At 43.1% G+C, this 13,594-nt stretch overlaps 1 protein-coding gene across 2 annotated transcripts in view; it reads left to right on the top strand.

The window, feature by feature from the left end:
- The window catches only part of LOC138299827 (broad substrate specificity ATP-binding cassette transporter ABCG2-like), a 676,683-nt gene that overhangs the window by 236,080 nt on the left and 427,009 nt on the right, over window positions 1-13,594 (top strand). The gene's annotated exons all lie outside the window — the stretch shown is intronic.

Here is a 13,594-nt window from a genome sequence, read left to right as displayed (position 1 = left end):
AAATTAGCATAGGTCAAACCGAATTCGGTCACTGCAATACGGAAAATCAAAAGCAGTATCTAATGCTCAGAAACAATTGCTGGTCAATTTTCTTACACATTAGTGCAAGCTAAAATCATCTACCTAATTAGAACTATGGGCAAATAAGTAAAGTCTCCTAGAAATGTAAACTATTACAAAAACAAAAATCTAACTAAAAAAAGTAATGATTATAAAAAGGCGGGGAACAGAAATAAGGCAAAAATGAATGGGAAAATAGAGAGGTGTCAGCATTTCCGAAGTTTGGTCAAGAGTCTTCTTAGAGGGATAAGTGTAAGCCCAAGCCACACTCAGCGAAGCACAGGGACAAAGGGGAAAGTCAGCCCCAGCGAAACTGCACAAAACAGGGCTACTCCCACATGCGAAATGCTGGCGATGCCCAGAGGCATGCTGTGACCTAAAACATATCTTAATTGACTGCCCAACGATTCGACCACTATGGGATGCGGTGGGCTCTACACTGGCCGACTCCATGCAACTCCCGTCACCACTCCCTTCCTCTCTCATACTTTTACAAGATACAACCCCCCTCCCGGATCTCTCTAGACCATGCAAAAGGTTGCTACACACAGCATTAGCCACCGCAAAAACATGCATCATCCGCCACTGGCGGTCGACGACCCACCCCCAACCCCGGAAGAATGGATCATAGCCATGACCCGTATCGCCATACATGAAAGAATCATATATAACCTACAAGATCAAGCCCAAATATTCAACCAAGTGTGGGCTCCCTTCCTCACGATGGGAAGACCGTAGGACGCCACCTTCCACCCCCCCTCCTTTTTTCTGATCCCCTCCCCCCCCCCTTTTTGTCTCTCCCTCCCCTTTTCCTTTCTTTTTTCCCTCCTTCCCCTCCCCACCTCCCTCCTTTTCTTAGGGGTAGTAAGGGTGAAAATGGCCGCATTCCTAGGAAGGTAAGCACAAATAATCAAATGTACAGTACAATAAGAGGTGGTGCAGGTGAACTGAATGCCCTACCACCCATGGGCAAAATCAAGTGTAAAAAAAGGAAAAAACTTTTTTAACACAAGTGAAGATAAGCAAGGTTAGAACACCGCACACAGTCAATTCCATTAGAACACAAGTCTGTTACAATATGTAATGTCTGGTTTACATTGCATAGATGAAACAAAAATTGTACATCAGTAGTATACAACAGTATTCTTGACAGATGATGTCTTTATTGTCGAGAGCGTTGTATTAAAGTAAACAAAGTACTTCACTGCAGACACAGCCAACACGTGTTTCGTCACGCTGGTGACTTTTTCAAGGCCGTAGAAAAGCATATATATATATATATATACATACTATGTAATTTCGCTTACATGGCAACTGATAAATACATCTACAGGATCAAATAATAGTGGTCATATATTAAAAGTTTTGCTTAGTTTGTGACCTCTGTCTAGTCACCAAAAGAAAGGGGAATTCCCAAGGAATGAGCAATCACGTGTGGGAATCATGGAGATGGCCAAACCACCAAGAGTCACAAAAGGCTATCAGAGAAACACCATGTGTAATGTGCCAAACGAAAACCCGGCGAGAGGAGAAGAAAGATACAATACAGAACATAGATGGAATGGAGAGATAAGTTAGGTTTGAACCTAAAAGCAGTCATCTCACTCTTGGTCTCTCCGTGTTCCACCTTCAAGGTTTTTTTCTCAGTCTCTATCAGTAAAACAATAGTACAAATGTTTCTAAACTAACATTTCGTGTGAATGCTCCTGCAATGAAATAACACGTTAGCAGAAAATGAAGAACAGTTTTTTTACTTTAAAGAAATTCTGGCCTAGTTATGTCAACTTTAAGCATGATTCAGCAACAAATGCACATTTCATTTCATGTCATACTGTGCACATTGCATTTCTTCTGTTCTGTACATAAATACATGAGCTTAGATGTGGTGGAGAAGTATATTTCAATATTAAACTATGAAACATTAGTGCAAACATTACATAAATTATCTTTTCTGGTAGAAATACATTCAGATAACATGAGGATGGCTATAAAAATGCATTCAATGGTTACATTTCATTTAATAAAGTTTAAAGCACACAATGCATGATTTTCTACAGTGAATGCACTTTATTATTGACGTCGCGTGCCCGACTTTCCATAAACCAAATGTTAAAAAACACATTATATTGCTGTAATTAATACGTGTAGGTCATGATTATGACATCAGGGGTGGCAGCAAATGCTACGCTGTTCTATCACCTGAACAGTGAATGGCTGGCCCTCAAGAGCCAATGTGCAGATGTAGAGCACAGTCTGTAGTAACGCAACACCTCTTGTGAAGGCCGCCCTTAAGCAGGCTTGAATTTGAAAGTGCCTTGTTTAAAAAAAAAAATACCCCAGCCGAAAATAGTTGTGTGTTTCTCTAAATATATATTACAATGGAGTACCTCTTGACATCTACCATGAGGATCTGAGGTTACCACCAATGAGTGTTCTGCACTTCAGTAAATGAATAAAAAGGAAGTGGTGGCATTGCCATTTGCTGTCGTTGGTCACACCACAGATTGTCAGAAAAACAGCTTTGCCAGTTATGCACTCGCCACTGATATTTAATGTGATGTGCAAATGGTGTGAGATTAGGATGTTGACCCATGTCCTAATCTCACACCTGTGATTAGCTCTTGTGCTGTGTGGGTGTGTGGTGGAGAGGTGAATTGGTGTAACAGCTAGAGATGTGAACCAGTTAACTAGGTTTGAATCCTGACTTTGGTGCAGCGTCTTGTGGTTCTGTGGAAATTGCTTAGTTACATCGTGCTTAAAAAAAAGTTGTGTAAGAGGAGCTGATTTTCTTGTGAAGTGCTTTAATGTCCTTGGGCCAAGTCCATGCTATACAAATCTACAAAAAGGAGAGTGGGAGGGGGAGTGATGGGTAAAAGGAACACAGGACATGGGTTAGGCGGAAGCGCTAAAAGCAAAGACAGACGGGGTAGGAGGGCTAAAAAAAAATAGAACCATAGTCACAGCCCTAGCAGTGAGGGAAAACTTATTAACTTAAATTATTCTATGTTTGGTCCATGTGCCACAGAAAGAAAAGGAAGTGACACATGGCAAGCACTGCCCAATTAGGAGTCAGCAAAGAAGAGTGGCAATGATGCCAACGAATAGTAAGCAGTGGGCGTCTTCCATGCCCATTAATGAACACAAAAGTCTCGCAAGCGAGATCGCATGTGCTAGAGCTTGATCACACGGACTCAACCTAAAAAAAACAACAGTCTGTATTGCAGCATTTACCTCCTTCAACAAAGTACTGAAAAATGTACTTACGTATTGTAGTTCATGTTTTTATGTAGTGCAGATAAAAGGGGCATCAAAGAGTGCAATGTAGTAGTGCCATCAATTGGAAGATTGTTAAAGGGCGTTGAAAAGCTGGTCGGACATGGTGCTTGTAGTTTTGCTCAGTTAGTTTTGTGTGGGAGGGCAGCATGTTGCGGATGAATAAGTTACTTACTTTCAGTAACCCTCTTTCTGGTGGATACTGTATCTAACTGCTGATTTTTTTACCTTGTAAATATTCTTAGGCACCAGAGTGGATCTGGAAAAAAATCAAAGCTGTGATCCTGCCCTGGTAGGTGGAGCCATGTGACTCCACGGCAGTGCCGTTCCACTCTGGAAGCGATGTGCAAAGCTGCATGTAAGTCCCATCCATGCGTGCTAGTGTCAGTTTCTTTCAGTAAGTCTTCTGTACCCTCAGATGCAAAGTGTAGGACAAATTGAAAAGCCATTATGCAGGTCCCTAGATTGGGACCTTTTTAGAGGGAAAAGACCATACCACAGAATGCAGGGGTGGGAGGGCAGTGAGGAGTCAGCAGTTAGATAGACTATCCATCAGAAAGAGTTACCAAAGGTAAGTAACTTGTTGATGGATACTTCTAACTGCAGGCTGCTCACCTTGTGAAAGGATTCCAAAGCAGTACCTCCCAAGGTGGTGGGTGTGTGGAACGGGTAAGACTAAAGTGTTGCAGGACATAACAGGTAAAATACCCATCTTGACAAACCGTGATGTCCAAGCAGCAGTGCTTCTTGAACATGTGCACTGATGCTCATGTGACTGCTTGGCAGAAATAAAGGACAGGAACTCCTTGTGCCAATGCAGTGGTAGCATCCTTGCCTCCAGTTGAATGAGCTCTTAGGCCTTCCTTGTTTTGATTTTTAGCCAGTGTGTAGCAGATCTTAATGCAAAGTTCTATCCATTGATAGATGGTCTATTTCTGTACGTCCTTACCCTTCTTTGCCCCAAAGTGCCCCCACAAAGAGCTGAAGGTCCACTTGATGTTCTTTGGTGCGGTCAGTGTAAATGGCGAATGCTCTCTTGGGGTCCAAACTATGGAGTGTCTTTTCCTCTCTTGAGAGATGAGGTGGAGCAAAGAAGGTCGGAAACGAGACGGCTTGACTGGTGTGAAAAGACTGGCGCGAAAAGGCATCACCATTTCAGCAGGCATGCTGCTCGAGTTCTTAGCACCAGTTTGCCTGTGGAAAAAGGTGGTATAAGGCGGCTGGACGGAAAGGGCCTAAAGTTCACTCACCCAGCATGCAGATGCTGTTGTCACCAGGAAGACCATTTTTAACGTCGGTAGACACAACAAACAATAATGCATTGATTCAAAAGGAGTGTACATTAGAGAGGTGAAGTCTAAAGTCAAGTCCACCTGTAGCATCACAAAGGGTGTTGGTGAAAACTTATATTGCAAAACATTTATAAAACTCATCACAACTGGGGATTTGAACAATGGCAACTGGTCTGGAAGATGTAAAAAGGCCAAAAGAGCTGACAGGCTACCTTTAACTATGCCCAGGGCAACACGTTACTGAGTTAAAAATAAAGCAAATAACACATCTTACAGTTTTGCCTACAATGGATCTAACTGCTGGGTACCACACCATGCCACATATTTGTCTGAGCACCTTGTATGTATAGATGTGGTAGGGCATTTGCCCGCCACTATGACGATAACCTTGGGAGAGAGATCAAAATAGCTCAACCACTGCAGTTCAGTCTCCACATATGGAGGTGCAGATGCACAGGGTCTGGTGTGACAGGATCTTCTCCCACAATGGAAACCGCTTGATCGGAGGACAGATTCTCAAGCACAAAAGTTCTGGATGCCAAACTCTTCTGGTCCAATCCAGTCTCACCAGGATTAGTATGGGCAGGATCTTCTTCAGAGCCACAAGAAGTAGAAGTAGAAAGGCATACAGGAATCCTGTGCTCCACTGTAGGTGGAATGTGTCTCTGAGAAAGAGACTTCTTGGTGCTCCAGCATGCAAAAGTGCTGACATTGCATGTTCTTGATGGTCGGAAAGCCAGGGTTCTCCCCACTGCTGGAAGATGCTCTGTGCCACTTCTTGAAGCAACTGCCATTCATAATCCAATAAGCACCACAGGCTGAGCTCAACATTCCTGGCTTTTAAAGACCCCACTATGTGGTGTACCCCCAGAGAATTCCCCTGATGACCAGTCATCTCCAGAGGCAGAGAGCCAGGATTCAAGACCCCACTCTACTCTGCTTGTTGCAATACCATTTGGTGGTGGTTTCTGCAACCGAAACTAAACCACACCTGCACTAATGTGTCTCTTGATTGTGGGCAAGAAGGCTTTCAACGCCAAGCAAATCACCTGCAACTTTAGCAGGTTGATGTGGAGATGGGTCTCTGTCAGAGACCAGTGTTTTCTGGTCTCCAACTTTCCCAGATGATCTCCCCAGCCCAGTAGTAATGAATTCATCATCGTCAACTCTGAGTGGGACAAGGAAGGGGATCTGCCTCTGATCTAACTTCTGTCAAGCAGCCGTCACTGTTGGTCTTTTGCATTCTCCGACGACACCTGGATGGAATCTGACTTGTTACTCTGGTTGTGGGCCCACTGAGACTTCAAGTCCGACTGCACAGCTTGCATTTTCCACCTGGCATGGTTGGCAGGCAGAATGCAGGAGGCAAACAGTCCAAGAAGCCTCAGAGCCGTCTTCACTGAAATCCAGAAAAGAGACTGAAACATTGAGATCATGGTCTGAATTTCTTGGATTCATTGGTCTAGAGGAAAGAACCTTTCTGAAGGAGTCAGTAGTGACCCTGGCTGATAGATTGAGAACCCCAGGGCTGCTGACGTTTGTCGTTGTCTGGAGCTGGTCCGCAACTGACTGTGGTGAGTCCGCCTTCAGCAGCCTGTGTCGAAGTAGGGGAAGACTGACACCCCCCACCTTCTCAGATGGATAGCGGCCATCTCCATCACAGGTTAGGCAAAAAGGGAGCACAGCAAACTGAAAGTGCTCTTGACTCACCTTGAGCCACAGGATACATCTGTGGGTCTGCAGGATGGGAATGTGTTAATGAGTGTCCTTCAGGTCCAGTGCTACCATCCAGTCTTTGGGATTCAGGGCAGTAGGAACTTGGGCCAAAGTGAACACCTTGAACTTGTCTTTGCGCAGGAAGGCATTGGGAGAGTCAAAGATATAAACTCGGACGGAGGCCTCTGTCTTTCTTTATCACAAAAAATAACAGAAATAACAGCCAGCCATCGCTTCTGATGCTGGGACCCTTTCTATGGCTCCTTTGATCAAAAAAGCTTGCACTTCTTTGCACAGGATGGATAAATAGTTTCTGCCAGTCATTCCACCCTAAGTGACAGGTGCGGTTGCAATGGAATGGCAGGGGGTAGCCCTATTGGACAATCTGCAGGACCCATTTGTTAGATGTGATGTTCTGCTACCCCCTGCAGAAAGGGGCTGATAATGTACACTAAAAATGTTTTGTGACGGTCTCCATGGAGGATTGGGGGAGAAATGCTGCCCCTTATGGCCATGCTGCTGTCTTCCAGATCCACGACCTCGACCGTCAAGCGACTGGGAAGCCTGAAGTCTGGGTGGCAGGGCCTGCCACTGTCTTTAAGCACCAGGCCCCTGGCATATCCCCTAAAAGGGATAAAATTGCTGTGGGGGAAGTCCCAGAGAGAGTGCAGTTGACTGTTTTTTCACATTTCTCCAGGACCGAGTTCGCTTTCTTGCCATACAAGAAGGAACTATTTAATGGCATGTCCATTTAGGACACCAGGCCATTCCCAGAGAAGCCTGTAGTCCCCATCCATGCATGGTGCTGAAGCACCAACTTAATTCCCATGGCCCTGCCCTTGCAGGCAGTGTGATGTCCAGCCAGAATGTATAACAAATGTTGCGGCATCACAGCCATCCTGAATAGTTTGGGCCTAGGGAGGCCATAGATCTTCTGAAACCATGGTGAAAATCTTACCCACAATATCCCAGAGTATGTAGGTATAACATCTCTGTAACTGGCATGACCTGATCTCAGGGCAAGACCACCTGAAGAGAACATACACTTTCCAAAAGTGTCCACTCTTTTTAATTCCACGTCAAGTGAACCAGTTGGAAAGGCACTTGGGTGTATTCCGCTAGGTGTATGCCTCTACCATCAAGCTCTCAGGCGTCGGATGTTAGGTCAGAACCCACACAAGGAAAGTTAGGGACCTCTTCACTAAGTCTTACACACATGGTGCTACGATTATTAAAGAAGTTAAGCTTTACTATCAAGCCACATGTAACTGAGCCTGCACTTTTGCACAGGTAAGAGGATGTGACCAGGGCCTAATCAACTCAATCAACTCAATACAGCTGAACTCTGTGCAGGAAGAAGTTTCCTTACCAGTTAGTGAATTAAACAGGTCCTATAAGAATAATTGGGTGTAAAGGGTGTAAGAAATTGGGGAATTGGTTGAGGAGTTTGGAAGCCCCTCTTAGGCAATAACCACAGTCCTTGTCATGTTGAACCACAAAAGTCACTAAATCTACCTGTGCTTAACACTGTGGTAGCTTGGCAGAAAACAGCCAGGCTTAACTTAGAGGCAATGTCTAAAGTATTTATGCAACACACAAACAGTAATAAAGTGAAAATACAAAACCATAAAAATCCCAAACAAATTTAGATACACAAAGTATTTTTTTATGAACATAATGATAACAGAATGTCAAAAATCCAATCAGCAGAACTGGAGATATTGTATTTGAAAGTTTGAATGAAAATAGCCCCTGAAAGCACAAAGCGCCACTCGCGGTCATCTGGCCACGCTAGATCAGGGGAAAGTCACAAGTTCAGGCCAACCACGTTAGATACAGGGACCAGGTTTGTTCAGCTGAAGAGTTACCTTCTCAAGTGTGGTGAGAAGTGTGGCGTCTCCTCCTTGCCCGTAGCACCCAAATGAGTCTGGCACAGTCTCTATCATCCAGGTATAGATGAAATGGGCATTGTACAGAGTTTCACTATTGAAAGTAGCATGAACGGATTTAGCTTTCTTAGAATTTAAAACCTAGTTTTGTAAGTGCCTTATTATATTTTGTTTAAGTTGGATTATTCACTAGGGCCCTGCTATGCCACAGTGCATCTATGTTAGCTCAGCTAACTCACAGCGGATGGGGGTGCTTGATATAATCAGAACTTTGTTCCTGATCCCATCATGGTGGCACTCTCAGAATATGCATGATTCAGAAGTCATGATGCATGATTACAATTATAGTGAGCCTTTCTCCTCTTGCTCTGTTTTTAGTGTGAGGATTCTCCAAATAGGCCAAGTGGATTTCTCCAATTTTTGTTTTATACTCCCACTAACAGCTCAACACCATAGAAAAGCCCTTTCTCTGTTGTCTGTCTTGCATGCTTTTCAAAATGACAGAACAACAAGGATCTTTATACTCAATTAAAATAACAGCGTCCGTTCTATCAGCCCTTCCCCTCAGGGAGATGCCAGAATTCAAGCATTTAACCAGCTTGGGGTGGGGGTTGGGAGGTGGGTGGGGTTGGTGGACTCACTATTTAACCTAAAAGAAAAGAACCAGGTGAAAAATCTACTTCATGAAGCCATTGTGACTGGGTAACTATAGTCATGGCCCCTTCATATACCCAGTGGCGGCCCGTCCTTTAGGGCGGAGGGGCCACACCCCCCCACCTTTTGCCCCTCATGAAGAGTGTCTGTCAGGCTGAACAAAGGTCAGCCTGACAGACACTCTCCATGTTCAGCTCAGGCAGCCAGGAGCTGACATGCGCGATTTGCGCACACGACTGGCTGCCTGAGCTGAACTTTGCTGGGCTGAGGAGGTCACAGCTTCTATGAGCGTGACCTCCTCGGCTCAGCAAAGGTACCTCGAGGCCCTTCCCTGGGTGACAAGGAAAGCGCCACCAATTGACACTCTCCCCGGGCGCTTCAGTTTAAGCCCTGAAGTGCCCAGGGCGAGTGTCAATCAGGGACACTTCGTCACAGAGTGTGGTGGGGTCAACAGTCTCACTGACCCCGTCCCACTCTGTGACGAGGCTGGGACTGCTGCCTTCTATTGGCTGACCTAAGGTCAGCCAATGAGGGAAGGCAGCAGTCCCAACCCTCCTGGGACCTGGAGGCTGAAGGTAAGTGTGTGTGTGTGTGTGTGTGTGTGTGTGTGTGTATGTGTGTATGTGTGTGTGATGTTTTAAATTGAATGTTTGGTACGCGTATGCATGTTTGAGTGGTATGAGTGTTGTTAATGGATGTGCGTGTGTGTGTGTGTGACAGAATGAGTGTGTGCGATCTTTTAAAATGAATGTTTGGTGCGTGTGTCCATGTTTGAATGGTATGAGTGTTAATGGATGTGCGTGCGTGTGTGCGTGTCTTTGTGTGAAAGAATGAATGTGTGTGTGTGTGTGTCCCGCCCACCCTCCTCCCTCCTAAAGCTGCCGGCCGCCACTGCATATACCGCCGTAAAAAATTGTTGTCCAGAGATTTTCATTTTTTATTTGTGTTTTTGTATCATTAGAGAAGTTATTTAGCTTTGGTAGATATTGCTAATCCAGGCCAATTTTTTTTTTTTTGGACGACATTTTTGAAAATGAAGAATGCGTTGCAGTGATGATGTAATATTCCAGGACCCATGAGACCTATATACTTATTTTGGTGTCAAACCATAGGTTCTTATGGAGACAGAAAATAACTCCTTAGAGCAACCCTCCTGCTATTTTCAAAAATGGCGGCTCTATGATGACGTGTTTTAGCCATCATATTGGTAAATTATTTTATTATTGTTTTTGTTTCAGGTTTTCCATTGATTCAAATTCGTAAACATGAGCGAAGGAGGTTGTAGCAGAGGATCTTTACTTCCTGACAGAGTGTTGCTAACTACAAAATCTAACAACTCCTTTAAGAAAGAAAAAATTGTCACATTCCAAACTAATTCAGAAGGAAAGCTAACATCAACTGCGGCTGGACAGAAGAGAGTTGGAGATGCTGCAGAAATATGGCAAGACAAAGTTCACAAAAGATTGAAACTGATGGATGAAGAGGATCACATATTTTATCATTGTAACAACAAGTGCTATAAGCCATTAACAATGGGGAAAAAGCCTGGAAAAAGATTGTCAAAAAGTAACAGAAACCAGAAGTCTTCTGAGAAAGCGACGACAACTAAACCCAATGCCCATCCAATTAGAAGATCGATGGTACCCTTCATCCACCCCCAACAACTGATCAGAAAGTTAAGGATCCTCAGTGTGTTATTTGTGGTTTAGCTAGAACAATGGCCAAAGGGATTGATGAAAGACCAAGGTACAGAGTATGTGAGTCTCAAAAGGCAAACATGTTTTTATCTGCAGGGACTTTCAAGATTGTTTTCAGCCGAGTAGCTGATCTAAACAGTGAGGTGAATGCAGTTGCAATGGATTTGAATGCCCACCTGAACTGCATGCATGCATACATTTGAAAATATGAATGTACAATGAGCTCCCAGCAGCAGTGTAACTGCCAGCCTTCAGTTAAGTTTTGCACTCTTTGAAAAAGCAAATTAAGTTTTAAGGCCACTCTTGCGTGCTGGCTGCAGGTTCACAGTCAGATCAGAGAAATAATGGTCTACATAGATGAAATTGTATTGATCCATAATAATGAAATGAAGGTTTTTCTGGTGAGAATGTACAATGACAATAATTTGGTTTTGTTAGTCTAACAAAAAGAATGAGCTACTTATGGTGTTCTCAGCGGATTTGACTCCTGAAGTTCTTCCTGCCAAAATAAGATCACAAGATGCAGTAAAATCAACAGCAACCATTTTAAGAAACATCCTTAACTATTTAGATTTTGGACTTAATGACAAATGTTCATGATGCCCCAGATCAGCGCAAATCATGGGAGTCAACAAGAATGCCTAATGTTGTCTTAACATTTTTTTACAACATTGTTTAATATCAGCAAAGCAAAACCGTTACAAACTAATGTTCTTGAGTTGGGAACAGAAGCCAACAACATTGATGATGGCTTTGAAGATATAAGTGAAGACGTGGAAGACAATCCCCTGAACCAATAGGCTTATGATGTGCAAATGTACTGTCTTTTCCAAATCATGTTTTATAAATTACATCACGGCAAAAAGAAAACTCCGCTATACATGATGACTGCCCATGCAATCTATGACAAGTGCAAAAGTAGAGAACTAATCACTTCAATGAATAGGATTGGTGTAGCAGCAAGTTATAATGACACACTACGAAGCAGGAAATTTTTAGCAGCTCATGCTGTAAAATCTTATGAATGCAACTGCACATCATTTCCGAGTCACTTTACCAGGAAAGGATTTACAATTGCTGCTCTTTTAAAGACAGCTGTTCTTTGTCTGGAACATCCAGCACACATGATACTGCAATGGTGCTTTTCCAAGACTCTACCAATGAAGTAACTGCTGGAAAATGAGCTGTGTCAGCTATAAGCATAAACGGAGCTGCAAACTTATAACCCAACTGCCTTGCCAATGTGCGCAAATTCAGTAGAAGCTATCAACACATTCCAGTCTACCAGAAAGTTTCAAAGTGGCTGAAAATATAGATCTTCTTCTACCTGATGCTGCAGTCTGCATTGACTGAATTTATCATATCGCTTATTTGGTGCAGACTGAAGGATGTAGAAAAGCCAGTTCCTTTGTGGGCTGGAAGTCATGCTCTGATCTCCAAGAATAGCATCCTACTGTCCCACTAAAGAAGGTTAGGTTTTTGCCAGTAATACCACCTCCAGTCACAAACTACGCAACAGCATAAACGGCTCTAAAAAAGTTTTTAAAATGTGCATGCTCAGCTTGAAGACCAGCCTATCCTGCCAATTTTCTGTGATGTGTTTTCCGTATTGTAGCTGGCATTTTTATGAGCAATCCAGTAGAATTTGATGATCTTTATCCAATGATGGGCATTTTCCACATGACAAAAGTTGTGTTGTGGTGTGCATGAAGTTATCTAAGTGGATGTGGCATAGATGATGCACTTATTGAGGCTGAAATATTTGAAAGCAAAACTGTCCAGTCTGTATTGAGCGGAACTCATCTGTTAGTTTGTTACAAGCTATGCTCACCATATCTGAGGCTATCGAAACATTGTGTTGTAATGCTTTCTGGAACAAGAATGACAAATTGGGTTTTGCATATCTTATCTCAGAAGTAAACAAGGCACAGGGTGCACTTCATTCAAACGACATAATGCAAAGGCAGGTGATTTTCAGTACACTCAGTTCAAAATCAGACAACCTAAAAAACAGGTTTGTAGAGTTTGTCAAAGAATGTGAGGAAAAATCAGAACTTTTCAAGTACTGGGGAGATGTTTTACACATGATAGTTCTAGTGAAAAGCTTTGTACGTGCTGATCGGGAAGATGACTGGGTGCTGCACGTAAAGACTGTGGCATCACTAATTAATGTGTTTCGCAAATTTGATTGCATAAACGACCTGAGGTATGGTTCCTGGTATTCAGAAAGAGTGAAGAAGCTAGAGGTGGAAAAACCAGACTACTGCAGAACATTCATCCAAAGACATTTTGTGGTGTAAGACAGAGAGAGAGGGTTCAGTGCTGTAGCTCCAGATATGAAACTGGACCAGACGATCCAGAGATCACAGAAAAGCTCCAAGGGAATTGTTGGTCAGACATTTAAAAGTGAATATGTTGCTGAATGGCAGCTAGTTCACCATGAAGTCCTTTCTATTTGCAATGTTTTCAGAGAGATGACAAATTCAAAATTAATGGACCATTGTGAAACTGTTCCTCACCATGAACATTTGAGAAAGAGAGGGGAACGCTTTAGTAAACATGTTGATAGCTTTCTTCATTTCATGCAGCAGCAAGGGAACCCCTTTGAAATGACTGAGCCTGTGCAACTACACAACTTCATGACCAAACATTGTGTGGATAATGACATAAAGAAACGTCTACTAGATGTTCTTGAACATGGATCAAAACTATACTCAGAACTGAAGCAGGAGAGATTTGCATGGAAAGAGAAAAAGCTGTTTGACATAATCACTAAAAGCTAAACTTCCACGATTTAAGTGCCATAGTAAGAGTTTTCTCCAACAAGCCACTACAAAACAGGTTACAAAAAGCAATTTTCGCAAGCACATTGAGAGAGGGATAAAGCAAAAGAAAGAGGTGAATCTATCAAGGACATTCTATTGCATGATCTTCTTCCAAAAAAATGCATTATTTGATGGAGATGCTGCAACTGAACCAGTGAAGCACAAACTTGTACAAGAGCTAGAAAAAA

Source organism: Pleurodeles waltl, chromosome 1_2, assembly GCF_031143425.1.
Source record: "Pleurodeles waltl isolate 20211129_DDA chromosome 1_2, aPleWal1.hap1.20221129, whole genome shotgun sequence".
Taxonomy (NCBI): Eukaryota; Metazoa; Chordata; class Amphibia; order Caudata; family Salamandridae; genus Pleurodeles; species Pleurodeles waltl.
The sequence above is the reverse complement of the archived record's forward strand: the minus strand, read 5'-3'. Positions and strand labels throughout refer to the sequence as shown.